The 18,810-nt window shown below is 28.0% G+C and overlaps 1 protein-coding gene across 3 annotated transcripts in view; it reads right to left on the bottom strand.

Annotated features, from left to right (window-relative positions):
* The window catches only part of rgn (regeneration), a 183,298-nt gene that overhangs the window by 64,326 nt on the left and 100,162 nt on the right, over positions 1-18,810 (bottom strand). For 2 of the 3 annotated variants that reach the window (XM_065506572.1, XM_065506574.1), the window contains exon 3: positions 7,605-7,630. The exons of the other annotated variant lie outside the window; for it this stretch is intronic. The gene's annotated coding sequence lies outside the window, so the exon portion shown is untranslated. The remainder of the gene's footprint in view (positions 1-7,604; positions 7,631-18,810) is intronic. 3 annotated transcript variants of the gene reach the window in all.

Below are 18,810 nucleotides of genomic sequence, written 5' to 3'. Positions count from 1 at the left end.
ATTTCCATAATGGCCAAAAATCCTCTCCAGATTTATTTTTTCACAAAACTCAAATTTATTGGAATCCCAAAATTATTTCAGATATCCCACTACCACAGTTCCATTCAGTGACCCTAGGACTACCATTTCTATATAGTGTCATATCCGAGCCCTTTTCCTAATTTCCATAATGGCCAAAAATCCTCTCCAGATTTATTTTTCCAAAATAGTCAAATTTATTGGAATCTCAAAATTATTTCAGATATCCCACTACCACAGTTCCATTCAGTGACCCTAGGACTATCATTTCTATATAGTGTCACATCCGAGCCCTTTTCCTAATTTCCATAATGGCCAAAAATCCTCTCCAGATTTTTTTTTTCAAAAAAGTCAAATTTATTGGAATCCCAAAATTATTTCAGATATCCCACTACCACAGTTCCATTAAGTGACCCTAGAACTACCATTTCTATATAGTGTCATATCCGAGCCCTTTTCCTAATTTCCATAATGGCCAAAAATCCTCTCCAGATTTATTTTTTCAAAAAAGTCAAATTTATTGGAATCCTGATATTACGATGGGTTCAAATATCCATCTATTATTTCAGATGGATAGTTTTTTTTTAATTTTTTCCATTTTTTTTCTTATTCTGAAATTATTTCAGATATTGTAGGTATAAATTTGTTTATTATAATTCAAGTATTATGACTGTTAAGTGATTAACAGTGCTCTGTTAACTGCAAAATGGGCTGAGCTAAAATATGTGGTTTAGGTCTGTGCTAAATAAATTTAAATTTATCTTCACACACATAATTTTAAATACTTGAGTAAGTAAAATTTGTATATTTTTAAAATATTTCTTAAAAAGTTACCTTTTTTAAATGTCATTGAGTAGCTACAGACAAGTTTTCTATCTAATGAATAATCTTCCCTATCAACCAGCCTTAAATGGGTTAAACTGTTGCTGTTACAAATTCGGCTTGACATAAACAACATTTAATAAAAAAGTATGACTCAAGTCAAGTCTGCAATAATGTAAAACACCAATAATCAGTTTTTCATTTATCTTTTAATTTCCCAGCAAAAACTTCGCTTACAAAGGCTACAATGTCTTTTTAATAATGTCTTTTTTAATAACTTACTGTTTAAGTAGTAAAGTCTAAAAAAACAAACAAAACAAAAAACTGTTACTTTTTTTCAATTTGCCCATTTTTTATTGCATGTTTACTTTTAGAAAAACAGAAAAGAATATTGCATTACTGTGTGAAAACCATTATTTGATGCACAATGAAATAACTAAGCAGTGGTGTAGTGAGCACAGCGGCAGACTACCAAACAGAAGGTTGCAGGTTCGAATCGGGTGTGCGACTTATTTTTTTTTTATTTTTATTTTTTTGTGTAAATAAAAATTCTATAAATAACTCTACTAACAAAACAACTTATTTCTGGCCAAAATATAAAGGATTACTTTTGGGACATCGCGAACAAAAATAATGACTTCTTACAGTAGAAAAATAAGTAGTTGAATCGTCAAATTCCACTTATTTTTCGGCTTATTTGTAAGAAAAGTTTTTGCTGGGTTACTTTGTATTTATAATTTAGTTTTTTTGTTTGTACAATATTTATGGCTTAAATTGGCAGACAACTGTCGACATCCAAGAAATCTACTGGCTGGCTGTGTATCATTTTTAATTAAATTGTTTGTTAAACTGTTTAAATCATTTTCTAGGCTTTTTTGATTGTTCAAAAGTGATTTTGGTTTTTTGCCCATTTTGTTTTCAATTTAAAAATTGTCACACCAAAGCACGCAACAATTTAAATTAGACTGAATTAGACGACAAAAAAGGCTTGAGCAGTTTATTATAAAATGAATTGTTACAACAATATTATAAATACAATTTTACCAGTGACTTAATAAAATTAAACATTTAATCAGGTATTTGATTATAGTGATTTTTTTTTCTTTCTTACAGTTACGTAATAAATTGATAAAAATCATGCTGTCATTATGACAAAATAATGTTGTACAAAACAAAAAAATAAAAAAATTCGTTCATGGTTGTAACTAATAAATCACAAATACGAGCGTAAAGGAAACTGTACCAAAAGTACCAGAAACGAAAAATCTACCTGCTGATATTTATTTATTTATTTGTTACAAAAATATTATTTTCTGTTTATTTGTTGCTCGTGATTCCACTACTTTGGCATGTGCTTAAAACATAATTCAGCTTGTAGTTACAGCAATTATTTAATAGATTTGTAGTAGCAGTTACTGTCAGCAAATATTGTTAGAAATATTTTGTTAAAATACCACGTTTTAACAATTAAAATTGCCACCTTTTGTTAAGTTTAAGTTTTGGTTTAAATACAATTTGCTAAGTGATGTTTTGTGTAGATTTTATTGCGAAAATATAATAATGAAAATATAAATATTAGGTATTCAATATTTTAACCCTCCAACCCACAAGAGTGCCTCAAGGCATGCATTACAAAACACCAATTATCTCAAAAGTAATTATAATTTTTTTTTTTAATTTAACGGTGACTTTAGTTACAGATTTGTTAACATTTCCCTCGAAGGTCGAAATGCATTCTGACTTTTGTCAGCTGTTTTGTGGGTGTTGTCATAATTTTAGCAATTGTAATTTTTTTTTCTTCTAAATCAAAGCTTTACTAACTTTTAGTCGCCCGATGTATTCGAAATATTTTTTGATAGTTTTTCAGTAAAATCATATCATAATAATTGTTTTTTACACTTAAACCGGCAACAATGGCCTGAGGCACTCTTCACCTTTTTGCACCTGGTTCCTAAAATTAATTCGCAAATTAGTTTCTGATGGCTGTTCAGAGTTTATTGGGTTATAATTACCCTAAAACAATTATTCGACAACTTTGTTTAGCCTTTTAAAGTTTGCGGGTTAGAGGGTTAAGTTAAAAATGTGTACAGAATTCATTCCGACAAATCTGAAAAGTGTTCTGAAATTTCCTCAGACAAAAATATTTACTAAAACCTGAAATTATCTCCCAAAAAGTACATTTTTGAGTATAAAAATGGAAATAGCCAAACAAGAAATAGTCACTCGGTGCTAAATTCGGAGAATAGCCAAAATAGTAGCCAAGTTCATGGATTGTGAGCAAACGTGCCAGTCATCTTGTGATCATTCAAAATTGAAATCATGTGAGATGCTATGGCTTCCACAATCTCTCGCAATCAGTGTTGTCAGAGTAGGGGATTTTTCCGCAAATTGGGGATTTTATTTTGTAAATGGGGATAAATAATTTGGTTTGGGGATATGGGGAACAGTTGGGGCAATATTGTATGTTTTGGGGATTTTTGGAATCTTTTTGGGGATTTTGATTTTGATTTTTTCGTTTTAGTTTTCGTATTTACTGAATTGGTCTATTTAATTTATGTAGGAGTTTATTTTAAATCAATAGAAAACATTGAACTACAAATTTAAGTCTGGTTAGTCGACAAATTTTATTATGTGTTATCAATAGACGTGAATGTTTGTTTTAGAAGAAGAATTTGTATTGTTAAAAACGGCAATAACAAAAATTGCAACTGCAAAAAAGCATAATTCCACCTGAAAAGTGAAGATTTGGCTCAAGGTATTTCTTATGGAATAAAATCTGAAATTTAAATGTATATAAGGAAGGGAATTCATTTCAAAATAAAATGGAAAATTACACTCTGAACTTTTTTGCACTTGGTTATAATTTGTTAAAAATACAACTTTTTGTGGATTTTTTTCTGGTGTAAAAGTGTAGAAAAATCAGAGTTTAATTTTCCATTTTTGTAAATAAATAACCTTTATATTGTTACGAAATTGTACTTGAATTCAAATATAACGATTTTAAGGGCTGATTTAAAAGTATCAGAATGCTTTCAAATAACAGTGATGTAATTGCAAACTGTAACATATCTGTGGGCATTATTAAATAAAAGCTTTCAGTTGACCATTGATCGTAAGTTGGCAACGCTGTTTGAATTCGAATATTCAGTTAAAGAACATTGTATAAAGTACACCACAGATGGCGTATGATCTAGAATATTCGAATTTTGACAGTTAAAGAGCAATCTAGAGTGCAGATGGCAGTGTTATAAATAGTGGCAGAGGTTGCAGTCGTTAGTGAGTTTATCAGAGACGCTTTTCGAATAAACATCAACTGTGAGCCTTAAAGTGTGTTGTGTTTTTCAAGTAAATTCGTGTACATTATAAATTGTGTCTGTATTTCTGAGAATTTATAAACGTGTATAAAAAACATTGAGTGGCTATTTAATTCTGTGGTTGTTGTACATTTTAAATAAATAAAGAGTTGTTACAATTTTTAAACTACTAAACGGCTTTTATTTGCAATCAAAAGTATCCGGTTTATTTAAAGGAAAATTATTGTACTACATAAATAAAAAGAATTGTAAAACAAAGTATATATAAATCTGTATGAATTAAAATTAAACTATTATTTTCACTGGGGATATCACAAACTGTTTTTTGGGGAATTTCGGGGATGAGTCTCGAAAAAAATCTGAGAACCCTGCTCGCAATTTTAACCTCCGATCGGTCAACACCATATCGTGAATTTTTTCAATTGTTTCGGGTGTAGAGACCTCAACTGAGTGTCCAGAATGTTCGGCATATTCTGTACTTGTACGGCCACAACGAAATTCAGTAAACGACTTTTTTACCATTGAAACTGATGGAGCAGAATTCTCATTGTATTAATCAAGCTTAGCCTTTATTTGTATTATGGTTTTTTCGCCAAAAATAAAGCTTAATGGGCAGACGAAATTCACTTGTTTCCAGGACAGGAGTTTACTGACAGATACCTGCTGACAGGAGCAGTGTTGCCCTTTCAGTTAACAGCTGACTTATTGACCCATCCTCGTAGGTCATCTAGGAACGTTGGAATATTTATTTCAACCAACACCCATTATCGTCTGCATTGATTATTTGTTTATAAGGAAAAGCTGAAAAATTGATCCATTACGATAACCCGAAGCGTAAGAGATCGTATGTGAAGACCGGCCAACCAGCCCAATCGACACCAAATCCAATTATCCATGGTTCTAGGGGTCCTACTGTATACTGTAAAAATTTAACATTTGGGGGAACACCTCGTCAAATTACTCAAGTACAAGATAATTTAATAGCAAGAAAGTTTAATAAATTCCAAAAACTGACACCCCGGAGATTATCTATTATCTAAAATTGGAAATTAGTTAGTAAATAAATAAACACAAATAAGACAGTCAACTTTGGAGGTGGCAATATTATGGTGGGGTTCTCTTCTTCAGGGCAAGATATGAATGCAAATCATATTAGAAAATATTCTATGGGTTGAATTGGATACAGATCCATTTTAAATGATGTTATGTATCTATACGCTGAGGAAACTTTAAAGCCAACATTTTGGAGATTTTTTATTTTTTTTTTTATTTTTTTTACCCTTAACAAATGTGAACAAAATTTTGTTTTTGCCCATAAGTTTTTTGGGGTCGCAAATAAATAATGTAGAAATTACAAACGAAGTGAGAGACTTATAAAAATGATTTAAATTTTTCTTAAATTTTTTTGTGCAACAAAAGTTTCTTAAATTTAAATTTTGTATGTAATCGATGCTTTAATAAAAAAATGTCCTAACTCGTGTTTTTTTTTTGTAAGTCCAACTTTTCGTTTATTTCCATAAATGGTCCGATCATATATCATAATTAGCCCAAAAAATCTCGAATTGAAAAAAACACGAGTTCGGGCCTTTTTATATTAAGTCATCGATATATAATTCTAACACAAAATTCCTTCAAAAATAAATAAATAAATATTAAAGTAACTCTCTACTCAATGAAAGTGTTGAAGAAAAAAAAGAACTTTTTACCTGAAAAACTAAACATTGATACATTTTATGTATGAATTTTGAAATAAAGCTGGGCAAAGAATTAAAAGAATACATATTTTACACATGTTGTTTGTTTTCATTTGAATTCCTAATACAAATGAGAATGTGAATGAAAACATGAAAACATACATAATACTCAGACTCATTCTTTACAAAACCAACGAGTGTATTTAAAATTGTAAAATATGAAGTAAGTATTTTCTATTTTATGATTTATAAAATAACAAGATGAAAACACAAGAATTTAGAACAAAAAGTGCTTAGTTTAAATTACTTCATGCATGCATGATTACTTGCTTGCTTGTTGGCTGGTTGGCTGGCTGACTGACTGCATGAAATATTACACACACATTGTTGTCTACGTTCTAATGCTTTTCAATGTGTAGATATTGTATGTTTGTATGTTTGTATGCTTCTGTTTCTCTTTCTGTCTATTTTCTAATCTTTAGGTATTTTGTTGCAAGAAAAAGAGAAAAAAAAAATGAAATAATAAAAATTATCTTGTTTATGCAAAGTGGAAGCAAAGTAGAGAAACGAAAGTCTTAAATGGCATTTTTCACACTTGACTACACTTTCGGTTCAGCTCAGTGTGTTTTTTCCTCCCTCCAACTCTCTGTTTATTCTTAGAGTTTTTGTTCTGACCATAAAAGGATTAGACTTTATGACAGTAACTGACTACTGACTGTGTTGCTTGGAAAATGTTGCCAATGAAAACATAATACGCCATAAAGAGATGCTTTAAACAAACAACAAATTGGTTTAAACACAATATTTTGTCGAAAGGGAAAAATTATGGAAAATCTTGAAGAAAATATTAAATTGAAATTTCAAAATTTATTTACTGAAGAAGAAAAACGTTTATCAATACTTTATTTATGTCATCGATTGTTTTCTAAAGATTACGTTTAAACTAGAATTTAAATAAATCTCAATACTTAATTTCCATTAATGAATAATTCTACTTATTATTCTCTTAAATGAAATCTATAACAATAGATAACATTGTTTACTAATATTTCTATTGTTCTCTATAATTTTCAAAAGTTTACTACTAATTGCATTTGTTAATCCATTCAGAGTAAAAATTCATTCTATTTATTATGGTCGTTTTGTTTGATTTTTGTTCCATCAGTAAGTGCTGGATAAAATAGAAAAAACCAAAACATAAACTACTCAATGAATCTCAAGTAGTTTTATGTTGTTTTTAATTTACAACAATATTGTATTAGTTTGTTTTTAATTAATTAAACAAATAAACGAACGAACGATTTTTTTGTTTGCTTTTGTTCGAGTATCTGTATTGTTTTGTGTGTGTTCTGACCAGACAATTGAAACTCATGTTGATGATGACGATGATGATGAGTTGGTCAAAGAATGCGTAACCACTATAATTGTATAGACACTCCATAAAATACAATGAACTTTGAGAGAAATATTTATGGCCATGTCTTCTTTTGTTGTATTCTGTTTTATTTCGAAATTGTTATTAAGCTGTTATGAGTTTGAATGAAATTTAATTTAATTAGTAGGAACGTTTAATAATCATTTTAAAGTATGATCACATTGATGCACAAAAGCTGGAGATTTTTTTATATTTTCCAGCCAGCCTCGAATATATTTATTTAAAAAACCCTTTGCAAGGATAATTAAAATTGAAAAAAAAAATAGAATATTGTGTTTCGGTTGTTTTACAATGTTTTTAAACTTAGTATTAAATATTTACCTATTATTTCGGAGATTATATTTAGTCTGAAAGTAATAAGAAAAAGTATTATAATAAGTGTATTCGTTTACGCATTAAAACTTATTAAAAAGTTTTAATGTTTTACTAGTTCTCTACTAGTTTTTACGTCATCGAAATAAACCAACATATCGTTACAGAAATAATCATTTAAACCAATTTGATAATGACAATAAAGCAAAATTTGCTTGGATTTCTACAGTTTACTTTTGGTATTTTTAAGAACATTATTTTTATTTACCTATCTCTTATTTTACTATTTTTACAAGAAAAGCACTGTTTAACAGCCCTAGATAGCTGAAATACTACCTTTTAAAAAAGTAATAGAAATACTACCTTTAAAAAAATAGTAGAAATAATACTTTTTTAAAAAAGTAGTAGAAATACTGCCTTAAAGTAGTTGAAATACTACATTTTAAAAAAGTAGTGGAAATACTAATTTTTTAAAATAGTAGTAGAAATACTATCATTTTTAAAAAAAGTAGTAGAAATACTACCTTTTTAAAAAGTAGTAGAAATACTACCTTTTTAAAAGTAGTAGAAATACTACCTTTTTAAAAAGTTGTAGAAATACGACTACTTTTTTTAGTAGTGGAAACACTGCCTTTTAGATATACTACCTTTTTAAAATATTAGTAGAAATACTACCTTTTTAAAATAGTAGTAGAAATACTACATTTTTAAGATAGTAATAGAAATACTTCCTTTTTAAAAAAGTTGTAGAAATACTACCTTTTTAAAATAGAAGTAGAAATACTACCTTTTTTAAGATAGTAATAGAAATACTCCGTTTTTAAAAAAGTTGTAGAAATCCTGTCTTTTTAAAATAGTAGTAGAAAATGTAAATCAATTTCAAAGTTAATAAATATAAAAAAAACTACCTTTTTAATGTAATAGTAGAAATGTTACCTTTTTTAAAATAGTAGTAGAAATACTACCTTTTTAAAATAGTAGTGGAGTAGAAATACTACCTTTATAAAAAGTGGTAGAAATACTACCTTTTTAAAATAGTAGTAGAAATACTGCATTTTTAAAAAAGTAGTAGAAATACTACCTTTTTAAAATAGTAGTAGAAATACTCCCTTTTTAAAATAGTAGTAGATATACTATATTTTTAAAATAGTAGTAGAAAATGTAAATCAATTTCAAAGTTAATAAATAAAAAAAAATACCTTTTTAATGTAATAGTAGAAATGCTTCCTTTTTTAAAATAGTAGTAGAAATACTACCTTTTTACAATAGTAGTGGAGTAGAAATACTACCTTTTTAAAAAGTGGTAGAAATACTACCTTTTTAAAATAGTAGTAGAAATACTACATTTTTAAAATAGTAGTAGAAATACTACCTTTTTAAAATAATAGTAGAAATGCTACCTTTTTAAAATAGTAGTAGAAATACTCCCTTTTTAAAATAGTAGTAGCAATACTACCTTTTTAAAATAGTAGTAGAAATACTACCTTTTTAAAATAGTAGTAGAAATGCTACCTTTTTAAAATAGTAGTAGAAATACTACCTTTTTAAAATAGTAGTAGAAATACTACCTTTTTAAAAATAGTAATAGAAATACTATCTTTTTAAAATAGTAGTAGAAATGCTACCTTTTTAAAATAGTAGTACAAATACTATCTTTTTAAAAAGTTGTAGCAATACTACCTTTTTAAAATAGTAGTAGAAATACTACCTTTTTAAAATAATAGTAGAAATGCTACCTTTTTAAAATAGTAGTAGAAATACTCCCTTTTTAAAATAGTAGTAGAAATACTATCTTTTTAAAATAGTAGTAGAAAATGTAAATCAATTTCAAAGTTAATAAATAAAAAAAAATACCTTTTTAATGTAATAGTAGAAATGCTACCTTTTTATTTAAAATAGTAGTAGAAATACTACCTTTTACATTAGTAGTGGACTAGAAATACTACCTTTTTAAAAAGTGGTAGAAATACTACCTTTTTAAAATAGTAGTAGAAATACTGCATTTTTAAAATAGTAGTAGAAATACTACCTTTTTAAATAGTAGTAGAAATACTACCTTTTTAAAATAGTAGTAGAAATGCTACTTTTTTAAAATAGTAGTAGAAATACTACCTTTTTAAAGTAGTAGTAGAAATACTACCTTTTTAAAAAGTAGTAGAAATACCACATTTTTAATAAGTAGTAGAAATACTACCTTTTTAATAAGTAGTAGAAATACTACTTTTTTAAAATAGTAATAGAAATACTATCTTTTTAAAATAGTAGTAGAAATACTACCTTTTGAAAAATAGTGGACAATATTAGTAGAAATATTACCTTTTCAAAAAGTGGTAGAAATACTGCCTTTAAAAAAGTAGTAAAAATACTACTTTTTAATAAAGTTATAAACATGATGATAGGTACATATTGTAGTTTCTTCTGATTCTTTTTTATTTTTACTAAATTAATGAATTCAGCCGAATTCATTTTTGTGTGTTGCATGCATGTTCCTGGGTGATCTAATCACGCAAAGTGAGATTCTGTGGTACTTTTTTTGGATTATTCTAAATTAATGAACCCAAATCATGATAAAAGTCTTATTTTACCATGTATGCGTTAACGAAATGGTAGAATAATAATTGTTAGTTTATACAAAAAAAAAATTGAATTATTTCTCCCTCCATACTAAGTTAGTTAATAAATAATTCTGTGAAATCTAAGTGCACTAAACCTTCTGCAATCTCATTCAGTTACACATGTAAAAAGTTGTATTTAAGAACGAAAATTTTCTAAATTTTTATTTAAAATAAATTTGCTCACAAATTTCACAATAGAACATCCATCATCCTTGTCCAACTTTTTTTAAGACAAATGCGAAAAAAAGAAATCAGTAAACTGAATGAATTTCAAAATAAAACGCAGTTTTCTATTAATTTTAATTTTTTACACTCATTTTATATTTTTGTTTTAACACCAAGGCGTATGATTAATATGATAAGAAATCACACACAAAGCAAACAGGCGTATGATTAATTTTTACTCTCTTTGTCATACTTTTCAATTAAATATTAATCATACGTTATATTTATAAACCATTTTCTAGGTAAAATAATTTGTTTTTAAATTTTAAACGATTCCCTTGAAACTGCTGTAATAAAGGAATACCAAGAATCATTTTAGAATTAAAAATAATTAGAGAATACTGTTTTCATAGTCAATGTCAAACACTGTTTTAATTACCTCTTTTTTATATAAAAAAAAAACAACAACAACATAACGCCTATTATATTTAAAGCACTTCTAGCAATTTCAATTAAATTTCAATTTCATATCAATCATACGCTTCGTTATCTAATACTGTTTGTTAATTAAGTTTTCTTGTAGATGCATGACAACTCAATAATACTTACGTACATATATTTAAAATTAAATTTCTATATAGTAATTCCTATTAAAATTGCTGGCATAGAAAACTTTACTTTGTGTTGGCTTTAATTTTCATTCCAGTTGCGTTTTATTTATTTTTTATCCCTTGTTTTTGTCTGCGAGTTTTAGTCGTATTAATAATTTTCCATTTGAATACGTTATTTCCTTTTCCTATTGCATCATGGTATTGTAAACTAATCGCAAGGTTTTAATTCCTTTTTGCGTTTCATTTTTCTTTTTTTTAATTGAATTTGTAATTAATTTCAGTTAAAAAGTTAAAATGAGCTTAAGGGAACAATTACCAAGTCATGAAGAAAGTTTTTAGTTTTCTTTTCGTTCTTTTTTTTTGTGAAATAGTAATAGGGATGGCAAGAATAAGTTTTATTTAGTTTTTATTTTATTTTCTTTGTATGACTTCTTAAACAATCATGATTTTCTGATGTTTAATTTAGCTTTTAACGAATGAATGAATGTTTGGTCAATACTATTTTAAATGTCAAATAACAGGAAATATTTAATTAAATAATGAACAAAAACTTGATAACTTTATGAATTATTAAATACTCATGTTTAGAGCCATGGAAACAAGGTTTTCTTTTTCAATAAAGGAAGAACTTTTTTAATTTGCTATTAGCTGCTTAAACAGTTGTTGTTTTCTTAAACATTTAGAATGTTATAATAGCAATTATTCAACTCATTTTAAAAATAAATAATTTGAAATTCCTTTATATTATAGATTGAGTATCTTTTGAACACGTTTTTGGTTTATTCTCACTTAGTTATTGAACATTATAGTGTAAACAACAAAGTTTTTTTCTTCTTCGAAACTTCTTTAATTTGAAAAAAGTGCCAGACATGAAACCGTAATATTTCAGCATGACAACGCCACATGTTGCAATATCTAATAAAAATTATTTAGAAAGAAGTTGTTGCTGTATAGTCCAGAACTTGTCCCGTCCGACTAATTTTGTTTGGATCGAACAGAGTATTCGAAATTGGCTTCAAAAGATAAACAGTTCTTTTGTCTCGGAATCCATATGTTGCCAGAATTATGGGAAAAAGGTCATAGCTAACAATACTTTGAATACATTTATATTGTACAAATCTTACAAAATAAAACTAAAAATTTAAAAAAAATCCTGCATTTTTAAGTCATACACCCAATATTTTAATTAATTTATCATGACTTAACAGTGATATGTTGACTGTAACATCTGGTTTTTGACTGTGCTAGTTAAATTCGAATGATTGATTTTTTATTATGATTTTGTATTCATGTCAGTTTAAATATTGTCGTTTTTGTTTTTGCTAAAGTTTTATGTAACAGCCATAAAGTTTTGATCAGCAGTGTGATGTGTGTGAAAACGAGTTTTAGAATTTGGGAATTTTTTTTTAAAAATCATGAGCAAATGAAACACATTTTCTTCCGATTTTTTTTATCACATTTTATTATAACATTGTTGTAATTTGTGGCTGTTATTTGTTTTGTTATTTGTTTAATATTAAATAAATTTCATACATTTCACAGTGTTTTCCAAGAACAACAAATAAACAAAAGAACAATCCGCCAAAAAAATTTAGCGTTTCTTTATTTTTTCCCCATTTTTTTATTTTTTTTTATTTTATAAAATATTTTAATGAAATATTAAAGTTTTGGCTACCCCGAGATGAAAATGAGAAAAATCTGTTATAATAATTTTTATGACAAGCAGAGCTGGTGTATTATAAAGCATGTTAAAACCGAACGTGTTTTCCATTCATAAGAAAATAATTCGAGCATGCGATTTTATTCTTTTATTCTTGTTCATCATTTTCTTTTTTATTTCAACATTATTATTTTTGTGTTTTTTTCTGGTTGTATTGTTTGATATGCTGAAATTATTGTACAATACAGGGAGTTTGAAAGTGGGATGTTATATAAAGTTTGAAGGATCACGGGTTTTTATATAATATTACCACTTGACTTATTTGTGTACTTGGAATCCAGTGTCTTTCCCTTCGGATGTCTTTTAAATATTTTCTTATCAGTGCTTCCTAAATTTTATTTGGATTCTTCCGAAAAGAGAACACTATTCCATTTCTGTTCTGACTAGTTTAAATGTTCGTTGGCAAATTGTATAAGAGCAAATTGTATTTTTCACAGAGCGAGAGCGAAAGACCCTGACTCATTTGTCCTGTAGCTAACAGTTCGTGAACTAATTTCCTCTCGGCGAATAATTTTTCGGAATTTCATATACACTCTTCATAATAACATACTCTCTTTATATAAAGACAAATGTATGGCCGACCTTTTAAAATATTTGAAATGAAGTGATAAAGAGTGAGAGTTTAACCGTTCAATATAAAAATTCTTAAAAAATACGTAAATATATTCATGTTCGCGAAGATAACTTCGAATTTAACTAGCACAGACAAAAACCAAATTTTTTAACATTGATCATGTTAAAAAACATAGCACTGTTAAGCACTTAACAGTCATCATAAATTAATTATAGTACAGAAAATATATCTAAAATATTAACAGAACTCTAAAAAATAATAAAAAAATAAATTTCTGACGTGAAATATTTGTAAGATATCAGAATTAATATTGGAATTTAAATAAATTTGAATTTTTTGAAAAAAAAAGATCTAGAGGATTTGTGACCATTTTGGAGGCTGTAGTTCGCATACTACACTATATAGAAGTATTAGTGCAAGGAGCACTTGTTGGAACTGTAATAGTGATATATTTGAAATACTCTTGTGATTTGAGAAATTTCGATTTGAAAAATTAAATTTTTTTGAAAAATTTTCTGGAGAGGATTTGCGACCATTTTGGGAATTGGGTGAACGGTACACATATTACACTATATAGAAATGGTGGTCCAAGAAGTACTTGTTGGAACTGTAGTAGTGGGATATCTAAAATAATTTTGGGATTTGAGAAATTTCAATTTTAAAAATGTAATATTGCTGGAGAGGATTAGTGATTTAGAAAAGATAATTCCGACATATTTTTAAAAGATAACGTGATAAAAAAAATATAATTTGTTGGACCAAGGATAAGTTTTGGCTGTATGAATTAAATTAATCAACAATGCTATCAAAGAATCACAAATGTTAGATATTTGCAATCTCTTTAAGCTACACCCTTTACATACTTGTAAAATTTATAACAAGCTCACAAATACATGATTTAAAAACACAAATAAAAATATAAAATATTTATGAATTTATGAATTTATGAAATTTTTTCCATAAGAAACTAAGTGAGTGTATGTAGGTTTGTATATGAGTGAATGCTTCTTCTGAATACATGTGTAAGTCGAAATTTTTGGTATTATTTTATATTTTTATTTGTCATTCTTATAAGGCGAAAAAGGAAGGAAAAATGGAATGTCATGAATAAAATGAATGAATGAATTTTGTTTTAGTTATAAGAAGTATCTGTGTGTTGGCTGTTGTTTATGTATGTATTTTAAACTTGATGGTGTTTGACTTTTAAGAAGCAGTAATAAGAATTTTTATTTATTTTTTTTAATATTTTATTCAGTTGTTTTTTTGGTTGTTTTATGAATGACATTAAATATTTAAGTTTACTTTTTGACAATATAAAAAAACACCAAAAAAAAATGTTAAATGATTAAGCAGTTTTCATGTTTATGAACTAAAAAGAGTTTAATGGAGTAAATATAAGAGGAAATGGATTTTTTTTTAATAATAATCATGCGCCACCTGGCAAAATTTGTATTTCATTTGGAATGTAGAAGCCTAAAGGTAGGGTCACACATGGCAAATATTTGACGAAAAAAACGTAACCGCTAAATAAAATATAGTTTGATTCTTTTATTTATTGTCAAAAACTCCTTTTACTTAAAACAATTCACAACAAATATTTGGCTTTATTTTATTTGATTCTGTTTGATCTTATAAAACACTTGTTAGAGTAAACACGTCAAACAAATTTGTGCTAAAAAAAAAGTGGTTACGATTTTTTGAGCAAATATTTGGCATGTGTGACCGTACCTTAAGTAGTTTAAAGAGCTTTAACTAAATAGCGAAAATTTTAATATCATTGATTTTAATAAATCTTTAAAATTCATATTGGAAAAAGTTAAAATTATTAAGGAAAAGCTATAATTTCTAATAATAACAATCATACGCCACCTGAATTAATTTATTTTATAGTATAAAGGTCTTGATGTCTTTAGTAAATGTATGAAGTGTAGATGTATATTTTTGGTTTTAGTATAGTTTTCGAATTAAAAGTTTTTAATTTTTGTTATATAATTTTTAATTTAATCTTGATTTTTATCAGCTTGGTCTTTAGTAGTAAATTTATTTATTATTGTATTTCTCGTTTTTAATTTATTTGCCAGCATTTACGATGTTTAAATGTTGCCTGAATTGAAATATAATCTTGTGTGTTACTTGCTTAAATCCCTCTTCGGCACGAAAATTTATTTCAACTCAATTTAAAATATAAATTCGCCTGCCTTCATATGTTGCATGCAACATTTAAAATAGTTAATATGGTACATTTGTTGCTTTTATTGTTGCATGGTTGCAGTATTTTCAGATACGTTTTCGAACTTTTTTTGTTATTCCCTTGATTTCTTATTTAAGGATGGTATTTTTTGTGTTGCTTTTTTTCTCTCTCTCTTATTTTATTTAACAGAAATTTATTAACTTGTTTCCTGCTCTTGTAGTGGCTGTAGTTATTTGGTAGAGGAGTTGATGATGTTGTTGTGCCCGATGATGGTGGTGTCGGTGTCGGTGCCGGTTGTGATGGTGCAAAAAGTTTTGCCAAACAATTTTTACTAAAAGTTTATGGTGTTTTACTGCTGACGTTTATGTGTTGCACTCGTGAAAAAAATGTTGGTAAAATGGATGTTATAAAATAAATGACCAAAATCGGATAAGATTTAGTTTTTTTAAGAGTTTTAAAATGGACAGTGATTGTCACTAATGTTTGATCACTTGATTGACTCCAAATTATATATTGTTACTTTTTTACCTTTCAAAAACTGTGGTTTATTTCCTTTAAATATACCGCCTACTTTTGATTGTAAATAAAAAGAAGTTTACTAGTTTAAAATTGTAACAACTCTTTATTTATTTAATGGTGTTTTCTTTTCTGACTCAAAATGTTGCCTATATATTGTGTACCATTTATTAAATGTTAGCCATACCCTCATAATGTGTTGCATTTATGTAATTATACCCTACACCACCATAGTGGGGAGGGTATAATGCGTTTGTGCAGATGTTTGTAACGCCCAAAAATATTAGTCTAACACCTACCTTAAAGTATAAAGAATCACTTTCTGAGTCGATTAAACGATGTCCGTCCGTCTAGTCGGCTGGCTGGCTGTCCATGTAAACCATGTGCGCAGAGTACAGGTCGCAATTTTGAAGATATTTCGATGAAATTTGGTACTATTTTTATACTATTTTTTCGGCTCAAGGATCAAGAAACTGGCTGAAATCGGTCCATTATTTCACCTAGCCCCCATACAAATGTCCTCCCGAAATTGGACTTTATCGGTAATAAATGTTTAATTTATATATGTATCTCCACAAATTCCGCTCCAAATAAGTTTTATATACACAAAATTCATGCCACCAAATTTTGTTACGATCCATAATTAGTCATAGCTCCCATATAGACCCGATTCCGAAAATCACTTTACGGTGCATAAATCGCTTAAAAATGTTGGTATACACACAAAATTCAACATAGTTAACTTTAATATAGTCATAAATCACACGACCTAATTTCATGGTGATCGGTCCATAATTGGTCATATCCCCCATATAAGGCCCACTTCCGAAAATCATTCAAAAATATAAATTATTGAAATTTTAAAAGAAAAATGTTTTTGCTCTTTTACTTAGTGTAGGGTATTACATGGTCGCGCTTGACCGATCATACTTTCTTACTTGTTTTCTTTTATGTAGCTTCTAAATATTAAAAAACTATAATTTTTGTTTACATAAAAAGTGGTGCATTTCCAACCCTTTGATAAAATTGAGGGTGAAACATGTAGCATATATTCAGGGTTTTAGGGTAACATTATTAGAAAAGAACACGACCAAACTAAATTTTTTTCAAAAACGGACACAAAAAAGGGTAAAAGGCAGCATAAATGCATCATTTATGCCAGAAAAGAAAACACCATAAAATGTACAACAACAATTGAAATAGTTACTCAGTGTTTTTATACACGTTTATAAATTCGCAGAAATACACACACTTTATAATGTACAAGTATGCACTGGTAATGCAGTTGATGTCTTTACTTAACGATATTTCAAATTGGACTCATTCACTACTGCAACCGCAATCACTATTTATACACACTGCCATCTGCATCTGCATGCTATCAACATTGTTGATAAGTTAAAGCTTCAAATGATGGACATGTTTATAAACATGATGAATGTTGCAGGCAGTTAAATTCAAATCGCTATTGCAAATTCGTAACAATATTTTGGGTCATTTGACACTTTTGTGCTCTATGTAGTGCAGACAGAAGTCATTTGATTACTTTATACATCCCAGCTAATTTGACGTGAAGCCAATTATCACTTAAGTGTCTCTAAGTAATCTAGAGTGTAGTCACTTTGGACGTCTGTGTTTTACTGACGTATTTTATGATTTGTACGAAAACAGTTTTTATACAAATTCTTTTGATATAATTCTCATACAGTTTATTTTCTTTTTGCTTAAGAATACTAACATCCCATGTAACCTAGCGTTAAGTCAGTTGTGACTTAAGTATCTCTAAGTAACCTAGAGTGTAATCACTTTAAACGTTTATTTTGTACTGCACTTTAGAATGCAATCCATTGGAGAGTTATCGAAGAAAGGTTTGTTTGTGATATGTCTTTTTAGCTGACTATTTGAGGTCAATTATTACTCGTACATGTTAAAATAAATAGTTATGTAGCTGAACAAGTAACCAGTTTGGTAGCTAGTAAGGTAACTGATTCTATGTAACCTATATGTGATGCCAGTGCGTTGTCTACTTTGAACCAGCTATCGGACGGTCTTATTGTAATCAAAAAACGACAATTGACCCTTTGCTTAGGACATGCACATGTTAAAATAACTAGTCACGTAGCTAGTTTGTAACTAGTTCTGTAGTGTCAACAGGCAGAAGTTGAGATGTAAGTAAGACAGCTAAGGATTCAACAGAGAAATTTAAGCCGAGGAGAGTCAGCAGAAGAGATTGCAGCGAAGATGTAAAGATGATAGACATAAGAGCAGGTATTCAGCAGTAGTAAATAATACGTAAGGTAGGACGAGAATCTGTTAATACCAAGACGTGTAAAATATCAGCATAACATACACCGGAGCATACGCAATTCAGCAACTAAAAATCCAGGGGAGAAAAGTGAAACTTTTTTTCAAATAAGAAACAAAAATCAAAATCAATAGCTGATGAGAAATTTCTAGAAGAATCCTTAGAATTGAAACGCTTCTCCTTAGCTGTAATAGAGGGTCAATAAACTTCTTAAAATAATTGTCAGTGTTTTTGTGAGTGTATTCAACTCATATAAAATGCTGTTGTAGTATATTAAACCATGTTTTAAAATGTTTTATATTACAACTTTATATAAATTGTACAGTCGACTGAAAAAGAAGATGATTGTGGGTAAAATGTAATAAATTATGGCTAGCTAAACACGATCCCTGTATACCCTACACATTGGGTGAGATAAAAGTTCACTTAACAAAACATAAGCAACAAAATGTAGAATGTACTTTCAACATTATGGGAATCATCAAACTTATCAATCAACTCAATTAATACTATAATAA

This window comes from Calliphora vicina, chromosome 3 (genome assembly GCF_958450345.1).
Source record: "Calliphora vicina chromosome 3, idCalVici1.1, whole genome shotgun sequence".
Lineage (NCBI taxonomy): Eukaryota > Metazoa > Arthropoda > Insecta > Diptera > Calliphoridae > Calliphora > Calliphora vicina.
The sequence above is the reverse complement of the archived record's forward strand: the minus strand, read 5'-3'. Positions and strand labels throughout refer to the sequence as shown.